A 16656-nucleotide genomic window follows, 5' to 3' on the forward strand; every position below is an offset into this window, starting at 1 on the left:
AATCTCCACGCAGTTCTGAGAAATGAGCTTAAAGACTTAAGTGGAATAGAGGCATGAGAACTTCTTGTGTAGGCTCAAAAATTTATACTTTGTCCTGAAGACACTGGGAGGTCATAGAAGGATGGCAAGCAGTGGTGTGAGTCAGATCTGCAATTTCAAATGGATAACCTGAATGACCAATAGACAGGGAAGAACACAACTTCATAACACAGGGTCTCATTAAAATTTTTTTTAAAAAAACCTTGAGTAGCTGTGGACCAGGCACGTTAGTAAATTCTCAACAAGGAAAATCAGAATGCAAACTCAGTGTAAGTTCCAAAAGTGCAGAGACCTTGTTCTTAGCAATTAGAGGACAGAGAGCTTTTGCAACCAGTGAGCCCTTCTAACCTCACTCCCATGGACCCATATTTATTGTTAATGCCAAGATATTTATTGGAAGGTACAGGGATCAGGAGGCCAGCTCTAGGTTTCAAAGAAAAAGAGGCAAACATAGGCATTTTCTGGACACTGCAACATTCTGAAACCTGATGATTGAGTGTTTGTTTTCCCATTGTCTGCATTTCTGCCTAGACCTCCAACATGAATAATTGTCAAGGTTCTGCTAGGCCAAAGTATATTCCAGGGAAATTGGATCTGCAATTTTGCAGAATTTCACAATGCCTTTTTGCAGTTCTGTGTCAAATTGTTTGTTTAAATCTAGTTTATTTTACCTTCTTGGTCCTGGTTGTACTATCGGCTGAAATATTTATTTCATTGCCTCTTAGGAGTTGTGCATTTCCCTTGTTCTGTGAAAAAATGTGCTGACCTGCTCTATGTGTATGAGTAATTGTTTTTATTTTAATTACTTGTGTGCCTGTGGAAGAAGACTGAGTTCTCTGGCCTCTTCTCTCCTTGACCATTTCTTGTCTTGCTTTCCTTAACTCCCTTTCATCAACGGAATTCTTGTGCTGGTCACCAGCACTGTCTTTGGAGACCATTTGAAGTTGACATCTTCATGCTAAATCCAGCCGTTTGAAAGTAGGAGTGGGAATCATAAAGGTAAATAAACATACCTTACTGCCCAATGCAGAAATCCCCCTCTCCCAGCCAGACTCCAGACACTGGGGGAAAAAAAAGCCCAAACACATTCTTGATGTTGTTCAAATCTTAATTTTGAAAACAAGCCTCCCTCACAAACATGCACACATATTCCTTATTGCATATAGCATTCTGCTCTCAACTCATGCCCTACGGACCTCATTCATTCATTCTTTCAACACACTGATTCAATATTCATGGTATGCCAAGCAGTGAGCAAGACAAGCAAGTCTTTGCCCTCATAGAGGCCACAGTCTGACATGGAAAGCAGATAGTTCAGTGGTTATTGCCATCATGGGGGTGAGGGAGGGAACTCCCCAGGAGGGGATCTATATGGTTTCGGAAGTCATGGAAATTATGCCAGGGGAAGTGATATTCAAGTTGAGGAAAGAGAGGAATGGGTGCAGGAGACTAGCACCAGGGAGGATTGATGTTCTAGGTTAGAGTTGGTGTATTATTTGGTGAGAGATTCAACTAGGGAGGTAAGGACCTGGAGGGTATTTTTTTAATATCTCATTTCTGCAACATGGTCAGACATACTTGTGTTCAACACCAGCTCCAACTCTTCACAGTTGCTTTTTCTTGAGCAAATGACTTAACCTTTCTAAGGCTGACTGTCATTATCTAATTCATAGGATGGATGTAAAGGTGGAATAAGGAAGAACATGGGAATTGTTTACACACCAGCTGATACATGGTGACATATTGGTACATATTAGCTCATGTTACGATTATCATTACTGTTATGTATTTTTATCTCATCTTCACCATGCTTTATTATCTTCTCCACTCTGTTTTTTGTTTGTTTATTTGTTTTGTTATTATTGTTTTTGCCCCCTCTAGTCAGGTGATTTGGGATCAACATCTTTCTGGTAGCCACCTGACCCTGGATCCCCTCTCTACCCACCTTCTCTCCTTCCCTCTCCATCTGTCTTTTTCTCTTCCTTAACTTCTCATTCCTATGGTTAACATGCCACCATGTTTGGCCCCAGGAGCTGGACAGTGGATAATCTAAAATAATGGAGTCCCAGGTATTATTACTTCCATGCCAGGACCACATTAAGAATAAATTCTATGCATAGCTTAGTTGGAAATTGACATTAGCATGCTCCGCCACTTATGAGGGGAAAGGAACAGAGCATAAATTATGGATAAAATGGTATTTCTCATCTAGTTGTCAACATTGAAGAGACTTTTCCATTTAACTTTGGTAATGCTTCTCAATTTCTCTGTATTTGCATATTCATATTGCCATACCTGAAGTTAGGATTCATCTCCCATCCAGACTAGTGTGACGTCAAACCCAATGCCTTCATGTTTTTGTTCGAGCGTGCGCACTCTCTCTCTACCTCTCTCTTCCTCCCTCCTCCTCTCTCCCTCATCTTTCTCCCTTTTTCTCCCTCTTTCTCCCTATCCCCACCCTACCTCTCTCCCACACCCCTCTCTCTCTGCTTCCAAACTGGCCTGCTCCAATCCAGCTTCCACTGAGATATCAGAATGTTCTTCCTATAATGTCACAGCGATCACTATGTATTCAGGTTTGAAAACCTTCAGACATGCTCTGTTTTTTGAATAATAAGTCTATCAGGACACTTTTCATTGCAAGGAACAATAACAAAACATATCAAATTGAAAGGTAATGAGAATATATTGCTTCACTTACCTGAAAAATCCAGAGGTGATTTGGGCTTTGGGTACAACTTGATCAGGACTTTAGCTCTGTTTCTCTGTTCCTCTCTCGGTTTCCCTCCAAATGTCAGTCTTGTTCTCTGGCTGGCTTCTTTCCTGCTGGCAAAGTATTTCAAGCAGTCATAGGTATCCTATCTCCACATCACACCATCCAACTAGAGAGAGACATACACAAGCCAAGGATTTCTTCCAACTGTTTCATCTTAAGCTGTGGACCCTCCTCTGAAGCAGTCACTGGCTCTAGAGAGCTTATAAGCTGATCGCCTTAGATTTGTTGTTGTTGTTGTTTGTCTTCTTTTTCTTTTTTAAATTTTTGTTCTTTTTTTTTTCTGATTACCTTAGATTTGAATTTAATACCATCTCTGCATTGAGCACTGTAGGAGGTATGTGAGGTTACTGTAACCTGTTAGTTTAAGGGATCTGGACCAACCTCTGGCCAAACAAAATGAACCATTGAAGTGGGGTGGCATACAATAGATGCCAGGAAGGCAAGCAATGATGCTACTCCCCCAAGGATGTCATCCAAGATGTGTCACAGTCTAGCTTCAATCCACAATTCCAATTTCCCGTCGTTCCTATTCTTATATTAATCTTGTCAAACTGGATTAACTGTCCCTAGTTTCCAACTGTGCTTTTGCTCCAGGTTGACTTCTGGGTGGCCTGCCAAACTCCTGCCCTTCTCGGCCCCAGGGAACCCTACCTATTCTCTAAGACCCACCTTGAATTCTATCTCCTCATGAATCCTGTGATATTTTCCAGCCTCTCTCTTCAGCTCTAGTGGAGTAAAAAAACATTGAATTCACAGTCATCCAAATTAGGTTCGCTTTCTGGACCTATCCCTTCCTTGGGGAGTGGCTGAGTAAGACTGCCTTGCTTCTTGGTCTTTTTCTAATCTTCTTTGAGGACCTAATTTCTCTGTCTTTCATTTTCTTATCCAAGAAAGTATCTATATTTTGCCTTCGGATATTTCTCTATAGGTCAATAACATCACCTCTTATTTAAATATCTAAACCCTACTAAGTTAGATTTTTGAGCTGAAATTTTAGAAAATCTGTACAGCTTCTTATTTTGTCAAAGGAATAGTCAAAGAATTACAACCTAATAGCTTATACATTATTACTTAAATGCATAAAAACTAATGAAGGAAGGCTACAAAAGTTATAATTCACTGTAAGTATCAGGTATCAGTAAATATTTTCTCTCATTTGTAAGTAAGTCTTGTTCTGCACAACACCTGTATTTCTGAGAAATCATTTGTAAATCAGATACCATATTCTCATTTACATACATTTTAATTATAGAAAAGAACTGCGTGGATTTTTTTTTAATTTTTAGTTGCCTCTAATATCTCAACTCCCTGTCAACTCTGTCAGTACATACAGATTGTCCCTGACTTAATGATGATTTGACTTTCGGTTTTCTGACTTTCGAATGATGGAAAAGTAGTATGTATTCAGTAGAAACTGTACTTCCAGGTTTGAATTTCGATCTTTTCCTGGGCTAGGAATATGCTCTCTGGTGGTGCTGGGCAGTGGCAGTGAGCCTCAGCTCCCCATCAGCCACACGGTCACGAGGGTAAGCCACTGAGACAATTACCACCATTCTGTACCCAGGCAGCCATTCTGTTTTTCACTTTTAATATGGTATTCAATAAATTACATGAGATATCCAACATTTTATTATAAAATAAGCATTATGTTAGATGGTCTCTGCCAACTGTAGGCTAATGTAAGTGTTCTGAGTGCATTTGAGGTAGTAATGGCTAAGCTATGATTTTGGTATGGTGGGTGCATTAAATGCATTTTTGACTGACAGTATTTTCAGCTTACGGTAGGATATAGGTTATTAGGGCATAACACCATCCTGAGTTGAGGCAGATCTGTATTTAACTGAATCTCCTAAAGGTACATTTTAACTAGGCAAAAATACATTATGTTGTATGAGTAATAATTACTAATTCATTACTTTTGAAAGTTCAAGCTTTGCCTATGATGAGTTTTTTTATCAGTGTTGGATGCTAGTATTTTGGCTTCCTTCCAGGATAAATAAAGACATAAGTAAATATTGACATGAAGGTGTTATGAGACAGAATTATAGTTCAAGATGTCAATTCCAGTTGTGAAGGACATTTTAAGAACTCATGGTTGCCATTTATGTCAATTCCAAACATTAGAGATGTATGACTGAACAGTTTTAATCAGGCTTTTAAAGGTGTGAGAATTTATACAGTTTTTTTTAATATCTTTCCTTTCTCTGGACTACGCTATTCTTCTGGCAGTATCTTGTTCACCAGTAATCCTGGTGAGCAACTCAATATATAAAATCTGATTCATGAAGATCAGTGTAACATTGGGTTAAAAGTGCAAGACTGAAGGGTAACTAAAAGAACGTGCTCCCTCAAATGATGGAGACATAGAAAGGACACAGGAGTTGGTTGGAAGAAGTTCCCTTGTGGTCAAATCTGGGATGACTCAGGCAACAGAATAGAAAATGAGAGTACTGAATTAAAAGCCATGAAATCCATAAGCCTACACTAATATAATAAATGAACAAGTGAATGAGTGAGTGAATCAATAAATAAAAGAGGGAAAGGGCCACATTTTTCCTTATGGTAGAGTGCATTCGTTTTCTATGGCTACTGTAACAAATTACCACAAATTTAAAATACTAAAAATGTGTATTTATATTAAAATTTTAAAAAATCATAATTCTGGAAGTTAGAAATCTGAAATGTGTTTCAGTTGGCTAAAATCGAGTTGTTGACAAGAGTACATTCCTCTCTGGAGGCTCTGTGGGACAATCTGTTTCCTTGCCTTTTCCATATTCTACAGACTTCTACATTCTTAGGGAGAGTACCACTCCCCCTGCCCCTCCACAATGTCATTAAAGTCAGGAATGGTCAGTAGCATCTTTCTTGTAACACTTCATTCTGACACTAAACTCTTCTGCTTCCTTCTTCCCCATTTAAAGGACCTATGTGATCACACTGGATCACCTAGATGATTTAGGATAATCTCCTTATTTTAAAGTCAGCTGATTAGCATGTATAATTCATTTGCACTCTTATTTCTTCCTTGCCATGTAACATTAGAATTCACAGGATCTGGGGTTTAGTATGTAAATGTCTTTGGGAGAGGGTGTTATTATTCTGTCCATCACATTGAATTGCACATAATAAACATAAAAGGAGTGATGTAAATAGAAAATTATCATTTGGCAAAAACCATTATAATAATTATTGTCTGCATCAATGGGTACTATAGTTAGAGATGATGAGAAACAGAACATTTGAATGGTTTCAAAGTGTCTCCCCACATGATGCTTACTGATTACAAATGGAGTAACTTTCCACGCATAAAAGTGACAGATACCGCCATAATCAAGTAATTAGTGGGCTATATATGTGTATAATTGGAGTTCCCAAAGGGAAGGAGAGAGAACAAAAAAATTGAAGACATGGTGACTGAAAATTATCCACATTTGATGAAAACCATAAACCCACATGTCTGAGAAGCACAACAAACCCCTAGCAGAATATGAAGAAAACTACACCAAAGCATATTATCATCAAATATCTTAAACCAGTGTTTAAAAAATCTTAAGAGCAATGGAGGGAAAAAACACATTATGCAGAATGTCAAAGATAAGTATAACACTGAGAACTCCTCAGGGAAAATGGAACTCAGAACACAACAAAGCAACATTTTTAAAGTACTGAATGAAAAAAGGTAAATCTTCAACCTGGAATTTTATAACCAGCAAAAATACATTAAAAAATTTAAAGAAAATGAAGAATTTTACATACAAAAATAAAGCTGAAAGTACTCACCTGTAGCCAACTACCTCTACAAGAAATGTCTTTAAAAAGTCCTTTAAGCAGACAGAAAATAGTACGAGAGGGATATTTGCCTCTATACAAAGACAACGCTGGACATGGCAAATACATATCAAACAATAAACACTTTTATTCTGTTTTATTAACTTTAATTAAAATGTAATTAAACGACTTTGGTTTCCCACCAAGGAGTAGCGGTGATCGTATTTACCTTACTTCCCTGGAGCTAAAAACAAGTAAAGAATATAAATCACTGGTTTTGAAGACGTCAGGCAACGAAGCACAGTGGTCCTTCAGAGACAGGAAACAAATAATGTGAGCCCTGTAATTGTCACAGCTTGCTGCCTTGAGAGAGTTTCCAGACCTAGTGGCCGGGAAGTGGAACAAAGTCTGAGCCAAAAAAAGACTCCCTGAGTTGAGGAGATCGAGCTCAGAATCCCAGAATGCTAAGGTGGCTAGAATTTCCAAAACAAAGTAACAGAGAGTTAGCTACATCAAGACAGGGCTCTAAGCATATGCAGAGGATGCCCTCAGTATTTTTAGTTCAATATTGTTAGGATGTTAATTATTCCAAAATTAACCTAAAGATTCAATGTGACCCACAAAAAACACTAGCAGGGATTTTTATAGACTGCCTCTAAAATTAAAATAAAAATGCAAAAGATCTAAAAAAGCTAAAATACTTAAAAAAAAGAAGTATGGATGACAAGCACTACTTATTAAGAATTGTTTTGAAGCCGGCATTTTTTCAGAATGCAAGTGTTGCTGATGCTTCGCCTCATAGCTTACTTCTTTTGAGCTCATGTGAGCCAGAGACATGGAGACATCTGTTTCCTTTCACGGGCCTCTTCAGTAGCAGTCTTCCTCCACAAAGTTATACTCCATGTTTCCAAATACATATTACCTTGTTCTAGTACTGCCTGTCCTCAAATTGTCTTTTTCTTTCTTTCTTTTCCATTCATGGGACTGCTAAGAAACATTGTAGATACCCTCAATGAAAAATATCGTGAATACCTTCCATATTAGGTAGATGGAAGACAGGTAGATTGATTGATATTTATATAGATCTGTTTATCTTGGGCAATTGCAGATGGTTGTTTGGAAAAGTTGTAATGTCTCAAAGCTGATAAGGATTATAGAAGTCATGGCCCACAGTCACCTGGAGAACGTATACCATTGAATTTAATTCTCACATGGTTGCTCAAGATTTCAGTAATCATTTCCTGTAAAAAAAATGAAACCATGAGATTGCTGAGTTTTTAAAATTTGATGTTACAATGATGATATGATTACTTTATATTTCCTTTATCACGTCTTCATTCCTTGAAGTATCACCTAAACATATCTTTGCTTTTTTATATTACTGTAGTTCAAACTTAACTGCAATAATGGACAGCAACAGAAAATCTAAAATAATCATCTTAGTGGATGCAAAGTTAATTTAGTTCAGTTCCAGAAATATTTTTGAAACACTACTGTATTTCTGGCCCGAAGTTACAGACATAAATAGTAGTGGTTTTTCTCCAGAAAAAGAAACAGAATGAAAAGGAAATGCGAATGTTAAATTTCGTTGCAGTTTCTCCAGCCTTCAGGTGTCATTTCATAGTACCTCTCAATTTCAGGAGGTAATTGTGAGAACCAAAATGAACCAACACGAAATAATGTGGAAATGTGTGATCTCTTCCAGGATGAAAGCTGTACACTCTAGAATAAAGAACATGGCTTTGGAAAAGACAGCTCTGGGTTTGAATCTAAGTTCCACACTTCCTCACTGTTGAACTTTGCCAATCCTCTTACCTTGGCTTGGCCTCTATTCTTACATCTCTAAGATGAGGATAATTACGCCTCTCTCACGGGGTTGTTATGAAGGTAAAATGAGATAATCAATATTGAGCTCCCAATCCAGGGCAGGACAACCTGGTCAGTGTTCAGTCCAACAAATTCTCTTCCTCTCGAATGGAACAAGGGACTGTCTGAGAGGCTGCTGATCATCAAGAGAGGGGAGAAGGCTGTCAGCAGTAGAACATAACAATTTATAAATTTCTTATTTCACAACAAGCTCTGGGACATCCATCCTCCATGGAAATAAACAAACTCTGAGTCTGGGGCCGTTCCCAGCTGTGGAGTCCAATGCAAATGCACCTGAATGACTAACGTGTGTTGCAAATGACTTACCAAATCCTGACTGCAATCTGGGTCCATCTGCTGAGCAGGGCCAGCCACCCCACCCAAAAGGGGCCCATGAAAACTTCTTCAGATCATCTCTTGGAAGGAGGAAACTTTGCTTGCTCTCAAAGTGTGTGTTGAGCAAAGCCCTCGATCCAGTTATTTATCAGACTGTGTTAAAGAAGCCGGCAAGTTTCCCCATGCATCTTTAGAGCTCATCAAGTTCCAATCCCTCTTTTAGCAAAACTGGTTTCAAGGAGGGGAGGTGTGCCTTTCCCAGGGTCGCACAAACAGACATCCAGATCTCTTTTTTGTTAATCTGACACATTTCTACTGTGCAATGTGCCATACTCAGCATTTGCTAACGTTTTTTTCCTTGGGAGTTAATAGGATAAGAATGGAATGAAAGTGATGGTGAACGTGTCCCAAATCTCTCCAAGACCCACCCAATATCTTCACATGCTGAGAATTTTTCTGGATTCCTGGACACGTGCAGTCTGATCCTTGGTTGCTAAACTGCCCACACATGGCTTTTCTGTCTTCATCTGCTGTGATCTTTTGATTCCTTCTTTGCAAGAATTCAGTTAAACAATGATGCAAATACATACTTCTCTCCACTCACTTCTCTTAGCAGATAATGCCGATCACTGAGTCTGGCCCTTGTTCTCACTGAGTCTGGAAGCTATCTAAAAGGTTGTCTTAATACAGTCCTCTAAACAGCAAACACATGTAGGAAACATTTCCAGAGCCACTCACTGTGCTATCATAAAGAGAGATGGACCTTCATTAGGCAATGTTCTCCTGCAAAGTGCGTGCACGCGCATGCGCGCACACACACACACACAAATCTTGTATAATGAAGCATCTAGGGTTTTGGCACATAGTAGGTGCTCAACAATTTGTTGAATGAAAGACTGAAACAACTGAATAGCCATGGCAAATGTTAGACCCATTTTCCCAAGTCACAATTACTCTCGTAGAGAATCTCAGATGTAAAAGGGGCATTACTGATTAGATGGAGCATCAGAGATTCAGAGAGAGAATAACTAGACAAGATTTGTGTTTGGTGATCGTAATAAACACGGAATAATACATAGACTTTTCATTAGAAGGAAAATTAAAATGTCAGACATTGAGCAGTGGTGGGGAATCCCACAAAACTTCTCTCTACCTACTTGTCCCTAAAATCACCATGCTTTATGTGGGTGTTTACTGGTGAATAACCCTTAGAACAGTGTCTAAAATGAAAGCGCACACACACCCACACTTTGGATCCTGCACAGCTAATTGTTTTCTCTGTAATTAATAAATACCAGGAAATGAGTTATCCACTGTGTTTTGTTCCTTTTCATAAGGCTTTGAAATATATATGTTTATTATTACTGTAATGTGCTTAAATGAAAGTTTTGGCTTGCATAGCAGTAAGTGGAATTGGCTGCTCCTCTCACACTGAGGTGGATACAGGAATCATGGTGTCCAGGAAAAAGAGAGTGGGGGGGAATAGGTTTTTTGGAAAACGATGCTATTCCTTCTTTAATACAATGATACTTATTGTCAAGCGTGGTCAAAAGCCAATGACTTATCTTTATAACAAAACTCGCTAAGGAGGCCTGGCTGACTCAAAGGTACACTGAAGACCTGTGGCAGTAACTCTCTGATTTTTCCATGAGAGAGCCTTTCCACACATCTAACACTGTTTTGTTATGTTTTATTTTGTTGTTTTTAAATTAATTCTGCTTAGAGAATTTTTTCCTGAATTTTTAGAGAAGAGGAAGGACAACATTTTAGGTAGAAGACCAACTATAGAAAGGAATGAGCAAGTTCTTATTGAAGTGGTTCAAAATGGGGAAGGGAAGTGAGCCATTGTGCTGGAAAGAGCACTAAGTTTGGAAGGTTAGCAACCTGGGCTCAGCTCATTCTTTTTTTGGTCAGTCCTTCTTCTCAGGGGACCTCAGTGTTCCATCTGTAACACTGAAAGGATTTTGTACACCACTTGAGAACACCCTTTGGCAGTATCTCCTACAGCCAATTGTATGTATACTCTGATCCAGCAATTCTACTGCTAAGTGTGTACTAATAGAAACAAGTGGACATGTGCACCCAAAGATACACAGAGGATGACTTCTAATAATAAAACTGGGTATATCCCAAGTGTCCATCAACCCTAAAATGTGTTATATTTGTAAAATAGAATATTATATAGCAATGAAAAGGAATGTGCAAAGTCATGGAAATGTTGAGGAAATATGCCAGGCATGGAAGATTTCCTGCTATACCATGCCATTCATGTACAGTTTAAAAACAGGCAAACCTAATTCATAGTGAGAGAAATGGTTTGGGGACTGTACAGATCTTGTTTGGAACCTCAAGTCTGCAGATTAATGGCTGTGGGGCTTTGGACATGCTACATTAGGTCTCAAAGTCTCAGTTTCCCCATCTGGCATATAAAACACTTAACACAATGTCTTTCATATTAAAAAAAATACATGGAAAATCGTAGTTCTTGTTATTAGGATTCCAAACTCTGACATCCAGGTTTCCTTTGAGGTCCATTATTCTAAGATTCAATAGAAATTCCTAAACCTATTGCTCTAGATCTTTATCATGTCCCCTATCACATACATTTCTCTTCTTTCTTCTTTTCCTCTGCCCATCCTCCTTGCCATCCCCCCCACACTTTTTTTTTAATTCCTTTCTCTCAGTGCTTCCATCTTCGTTATTTTTTATCCTTCTGTGACTCTGTAAGATACACCCCCACCATGGTTCCTTCTAAACCTCTTTCAACACAAAGGGAGTCGACTGAAATTTTCTCTTTATATTTCACTCTCTCAGTGTATCACTCTCCTGTCCTCCACATGCACAGTCATTAGTGTTTTCATGCTATAGTCCCATGCAGATTCAAGGCACAAGTGTATTGTGGCATAGATACTTCACAGCATGCAAGGAAAGGTAATAACATCCTAATTTGACATTCTACTTGGACTGAAGTACTGTGAATCCTTCACTCCTCAGTCAGCCTGCTGCATTAACCACCCCTCCCATCAGGATAGACCAAGTTTCCTCAATAAATGTTTATTTTTTTCCTATTGGTCATGTGCACTGTCCTTCCTTGTTTTCCCCCTTGTGATAATTTACTGAGTTTTTATTCAACAATCTTTTTAAAAAGGATAAATCATGTCTTACATCTTTTTGGTTTAAATCGCTCCAACAAAGCCCAATGGAATTGGAATAAATCCTAAGTCATCACCGTGACCTACCAGGTCTCCCATGACTCTTCTCTGTACTCACCTACCCTCATCCTCTCCCTTTCTTGCAATGGCCTTATTTCTGTTTCTCACATACATTATTTTACTTAGACCCAACACAGGGACTTCGCACATGCCAAGCCCTCTATTAGAAAATTCCTCTCCCAGAAGATTTCATAAATAGATCCTTATAATCATTCAAATGCAAGTTATCACCTATTGAAAGAGCTTTTCCCAAGACCAGCCTAGCTAAAGTAACATTTACCCCACCCCAGTTACTACCATGTAACATTATATTTTCTTTACAGCAATTTTCACAAACTTCATTTATCTGCCTTACTTTTTTGTCATGTTTACATGCTTACTGATGTGAATGTTGCAGTGGGGAGGAGGTGTTAATGTGGTTTATAGATGATGCCAGTGTTATTAGTGGTGCAGGGAGTAGCTATTCAATAATAGTCTTTCTGTGGTCTGTGTTTTCATTACTCTACTCATGGTAGAATTCAATAACTCCAGGATCCAGTAGAAATAATCAGTGTGGGTAATAAAAAGAGTACAACCTCAAACATCTTCCTCTTCTCATCTCTGATCTCAACATGATCATATTCACTAGCTTCCACTCACTGGATCAAGAATGAGAACTCTAGAAAATTTCCCCTCTTCCTTACAGCCTTTAGTATGATTTGAGCAAAGGATTTTCTAAAAAAGACAACTATTCATAGCAGGTTTCTAGAATATTAATAATGAACACCAACAACAGAGTTCCAGCCAATTAACTTCTCCCTTGCATGGTGTATCTTGGATAAAATAAAAATATATTTTTGGTGTTTTGTATTTGTTTGGTTGTGTTTATTTATATTCTAATCCCAAGGAACCCAAGTACTGGCAACAACAGCACTGAGAGATGACAATTTGCTGCCTGCAATCAGAAATACATAGATGCACCACGAGTGCTTAATAAGTATATGCACCCCCAAAATTTGAAGTTCTTTAAAGACTTTTCAGTGCTGTGTTTACTGAATGCCTACTCTTAGGCAAAGAATGAATATGTTAATTTCTCCAGACCCTCTTCCCTTTCTTAAAAGCATACTTGGGTTTAGAACAAAACAGATTGGCATTGAAATGTAGTAAAAATATTTTTCAGTTTGATCTGAACTCAAATCTTGGTTCAACATTTAGTAGCTGTTTGACATTGACAAATTATTCAACCTCTTTGGGCCACAGTTTTCTCAGTAGTACAATAAGACACAACACCTGCTTTGCTTTTTACTTGCTTGATTATTAAAGGATGTAAATGAGTTTATTCAATCCTTGGACATTCAATAACTGTTACTTCTCTTCATCAGCCACAAGACGCCAGAAAAATGGCCTTTTCTTGGAATGTAGTCGAATGAAGGACCTAGGTCTTTTTGTTGCCCCTTGAAGAACACGGTTGCCCTACACAGGTAACTGCAGTTCTTCTGCGGTCAGTCTGGAGAGTATTGATCTCAGCTGAACGAAGCCTGTGGTGTAAATATGCACCCACTGAGGAGTAGGATGCATTTACAAATGATTATGCAAATATGGCCACATGTTTTCCTCCAGACCTAACCACAACATGACTGCAGATTAATCAATGTGGACAATGTTGGCAAATGGAGAATTTCATTCTGTTCTTCCTGAGACATAAGAATTAGTGTCTGATACTGAGTCTCAGTTCAACTGAGTGTATGAGTGGTGTGAAGATGAGGGCTGGCTGATTGATCTCTGTTCTACTTCAAATAATTATCCCTCAGAGAATCTAAGCAATTAAACATATCTGGGGTGATGAGGTGAGGGTGATTTAAAGGAAGTTTATAAGCATGTGTTAATCCATGGTAAATATTAATAGAAATACTCAGTCTGTTATTCTGTACTATCTGTGAAAATCAGCCTCCTAGGGTCTATTATCTTTTCTCTCTTAAATTTCCATAAAAGTTTGAATCCTGCCCTGTATGCAGTCAAGAGGTAAAATATCCTTCTACAACTTTGAATTTTGTCATCATTGGTCAGGTACAGTTGGAGAAGGAGGAGCCATTTATATTCAAATCTAAATGTATTATTGCATATATTATATCCAAATAGAGATTATATGTATTATATATATCATAAATATCATAAATATCATATATAATATCCAACCTATTGAGTGACCAAGTGACCATGCAGAGGTCATTTCATTTCTGTGAGCAAAAGTTCTCTCCTTTGTACAATGGGAAAAAATTATATGAAAGTTGTCATTTAAGGGTAAAATACTCTGAAATTTAAGGGACTATTTTCATAAGTATTATTTCCATTGAAGGCACACTCATTTATTTGGATAAGAATTTGAATTTTTTCATTCTTTTTTTAGCAAATTTTTATTGAGTACCTGTTTTTGACCAAGTTTAATTCTAGGTTCCTGGGATAAATTGTTAAACTAAAGATATCAAAACCACTGCCTTCATGGAGATTGCATTCTAGCACAGGGGCACAGATAACAAATTATCCATATATGTATATACACATATACATATATAATTTATTTGTACACGCACACACACACAAACCACATGATGTATAGTACTGTAAGTTTGATGGAAAAAAGATTGAACAAAGTAAGATGATATTTGAGCCACAACTTAAATGAGTAAATTCCCTGACTATATAAAGCTGTGGATTAAAGACCAAGAGAATATCTGCATTGAACATACCGAATTCTCTGAGTCTTTGTTTCTCCCTGTCTAGTAATAGAACTTCCAATTCCTTTAAGACAAGTAAACAGAATTTTTACACTAGAGAAAATATATAATAAACCAAGTCATATCAGTTAACGGCTTACGTAGGAGAAAAGAGAGCATATGGTACTAGGAGCTGCAGGATCTCTGGGTTCTGGTCTATCTCTGCGTGTAACTAGCTCAGAAACCTTGGGTGAAAACTAACCTGAACTTCTCTCTCAGTAGCCTTTTTCTTCAGTACCAGGATAATTCCTTTCTACCCATCTGAAAGATTTCTATGAGGAACAATTTGAGTGTACATAATTGCACCGTGAAACATGTAAAAATCCTATATGGAAACAAGATGGTTTAAGATAAATTTTGCCTCTCAGTAGATTGTAAGCATAATGCTTTATTTGCCTGAAAAGATCTCAGGTATAATAATCTGCATCTTTTCAGTGAGTGTCTTTTAAGTTTACTATTACAAGTACAAAAGCTCCTCTACTTAAGAACTTTCAAATTATGTGTGTTCATAAGGTTTTTTTTTTAAAGCTGCTCCACCACAAGCAGATGAAACACTCATATTTTTATTAGTTTATGTCATGCACTGTTCGACGTAGCACACTTTTACATTTTATGATGAAGAAAGCCAAAATGCAGTCATCTTTGGATATATATTTTAAAAGTTGACAAGAAACAGTAAGATTCAGAATAAATGCTGTCAACATCTCTGGTTCTCCTGTAAAACTTCACTTTACATAGCTGTTTAGCAGTATTTCGGACATGCAGTAAATGGACTTCTGTACAACTGCTTAGGATCTAACCTTTTCTAAAAGATCCATTTATGCTCACTTTTATGACTATTGTGGAAATCATGGACTTGCAGAAATAAGTACTATTTTTAGGTGTATGTACTAGGCTGAATAACAGCTCCCCCAAGATGTCCATGTCTCAATCCCTGGAACCTATGAGTAGTACCGTGTATGATAACAGGGATTTTATAGATGTGGTTAAGTAAAGGATCTTGAGATGGAGAGACTACACGGCATTAGCCAGGTGGGCTCTAAATATAATCACAATGGTTCTTATAAAAGGGAGGCAGAAAGAGATTTGACCGCAGAAATGGAAGAGGAGAAAGTGATATGATGATGAAACAGATTTAAAGATGTTATGCTGCTGGCTGTGAAGCTGCAGGAAGGGGCCATGAGCCAAGAAATGCAAGAAATGCAGCTCCTGAGGCTGGAATAACCAAAGAGATGAATTCTCCCCTGAGAGCTTCCCAAGGGAACACAACCATGCTGGCACCTTGGTTTTGGCCCAATTAAACTGATTTCAGACTTCTAACCTCTAGAACTGTAAAAGAATAAATATGTGTTGTTTTAAGCTACCAAGTTGGTAATACTTTTTGACAGAAACAGTAGGAAATTAATGCAATATGAACCTCAAATCATTGGTAACATCCCCCTAGGAGATGCAGTTTATTAACTCAACATTGGGTTATACTCTGTTAAACGAGTTTCAGACTCACTGGACCCAGACTCTTGAGAGCATCTGGTTCATCTTCAGTATAACAGAGAGCAGAAAAAATTTTTGTTTTGGAAGCAGATGAAACCAGATTAATATTCTGCCTTTACCTAGAATAATACTATTTTCAATAGATTGCTTAATTTCTCTGGGCCTCAATGTTTTTATCTGTAAAAGGGAGCTGATAATAATACCACAAAACTTAGGTCAAGATGAAATGAAATAATGCATGCTCAGCACTTAGCATAGATTTTTGGCATGTATTATGTATCAGGAACGTATTAACTGTTGTTGATTTTTTTCTTAATCACAGCAAACGCTGAGCCGGGAGGCAGTAATCTGTTAGAAAGATCAACTTCTTCTCTAGACACAAGCTAAGTCGCCACAAACACTAAATGTAAAATTG

At 37.9% G+C, this 16656-nt stretch overlaps 1 protein-coding gene across 7 annotated transcripts in view; it reads left to right on the plus strand.

Moving 5' to 3' along the window:
* The window catches only part of PAPPA (pappalysin 1), a 481990-nt gene that overhangs the window by 15403 nt on the left and 449931 nt on the right, over positions 1-16656 (plus strand). For 2 of the 7 annotated variants that reach the window (XM_072960003.1, XM_072960002.1), the window contains exon 3: positions 959-1038. The exons of 4 other annotated variants lie outside the window; for them this stretch is intronic. The gene's annotated coding sequence lies outside the window, so the exon portion shown is untranslated. Of the gene's footprint in view, positions 1-958; positions 1039-13399; positions 13458-16656 lie in introns of those variants that run through there. One more of the 7 variants, XM_072960006.1, reaches the window with a different exon arrangement.

This window comes from Vicugna pacos, chromosome 4 (genome assembly GCF_048564905.1).
Source record: "Vicugna pacos chromosome 4, VicPac4, whole genome shotgun sequence".
Lineage (NCBI taxonomy): Eukaryota > Metazoa > Chordata > Mammalia > Artiodactyla > Camelidae > Vicugna > Vicugna pacos.